Consider the following 1,591-nt stretch of genomic DNA (forward strand, 5'->3'; position numbering starts at 1 on the left):
GGGGGGGGGATAATTTGCAAGGCGAGGCCTTTTGCAAAAGGCAGGCCCCCTTCCCAAGCAATCATTGCATGGCTCCGCGCTTGCAAAATGGCTGGTTTTAGGACCAAGGGAGGAGACGCCGCCCCAAAGAGGCAATGCAAAGGAGAGAGATGCTGGAAAAGAATATGCACCAAAAAAAAAGAGGGGGAGAGGGGGGTGTTTATTGTCTCCTTCTCCGCACTGGAGTATCGAGATTTTGCAAAAGAAAGTCGCCTCCTGCGCCGTGCAAAGGCAGAGAGGGCTCGCGGCAGGGCGCTGGCTCTTGTCGCTTGCAAAATGGCTCTCTCTAGGACCACGGGAGGAGACGCCACCCCGCCTGCTGGGGAAGGGTTTTGCAGAGAGGCTGCACCCGCGTGCACCCGAGGCGGACAAGCCGCCTGGTGACCCAGGCAGCCTGCCGCGGCTGGGCCCTGCAAGCTGCCGGCCACCGGAGCTGGTTTGCACCAGGCTGGCAAGGAGCAAGGCTGGTTGCAAAATGGCTGGGTCTAGGACCAGGGGGGAAGAGGCGCTCCCCTGGGGGGGGGGGCAGATTGCAAAGGCGATTGCCCCCCCCCGGAGCTGGCGTGAATGCACGGGTTAGGAGGGCTTGCAATGGGTTAATCTCGGCCTTACCTGGCGCCTGTCTCTCTTTGGCTGCTGGAGCTGCTGTTCCCCACTCCCTGCTGGAGCGGAATGAGTCAGCCCCTAGGACCCTGAGGGAGAAGAGGACAACAGTAGAGGAGGGGGGGGAGAAATGCAAAGTCAAGGAGCCGCTTAAAGGGATATTAAACCCCCCTCGTAGCCCAGGAGGCTTCCAGCCGTGGGGGATTTATTGCCACCAGGCTGGGGGGGTTGCTACACCCCAGGACCTGGGGGTGGGGTGGAGGAGGGCAATTGATTGCAAAGGTAGGAACCTTGCTTCCCGGTGGGCTGTTGCAGGGCGGGAAGAGGTTGGGGGGAGCAGCGCAGGAAGTGTGGCACGCCATGCACAGCACGGTGGAAGGGGGGTGCGGCCATAACCGGAAGTGTGGCAGGCAGATCACCCAATGGGCGGGGGGGGTCGGTACAAACTATCTTATAGGGGACACACCCCCAGGAAGGGGGCTGATGCACAGGGAGGGAATGGGAGAGAACCCAGGAGTCCTGGCTCCCAGCCCCCCCTGCTCAAACCCACTAGACCCCACTCCCCTCCCAGAGCTGGGGATAGAACCCAGGAGTCCTGGCTCCCAGCCCCCCCTGCTCTAACCACTAGACCCCACTCCCCATGCCAAGAGAACCCAGGAGTCCTGGCTCCCAGCCTCCCCTGCTCTAACCACTAGACCCCCACTCCCCATGCCAAGAGAACCCAGGAGTCCTGGCTCCCAGCCTTTCCCTCCCTCCCTCCCATAACCCACTAGACCCCTCGCAGAGCCAGGGAGAGAACCCAGGAGTCCTGAACCATTGAAGGGGAAGGATTTGACTGTAACATAACGATGTGGGGGGGGGGGGGGCAGTTTTTCCCTGTGACCCCCCCCCCCCGGGGGGCAGTTGCAGGGATTTGGCTTAGAAGGGGGGGGGGGGGGGGGGGGTACCT

The sequence above is a fragment of the Trachemys scripta genome, unplaced genomic scaffold (genome assembly GCF_013100865.1).
Source record: "Trachemys scripta elegans isolate TJP31775 unplaced genomic scaffold, CAS_Tse_1.0 scaffold_57, whole genome shotgun sequence".
Classification (NCBI taxonomy): domain Eukaryota; kingdom Metazoa; phylum Chordata; order Testudines; family Emydidae; genus Trachemys; species Trachemys scripta.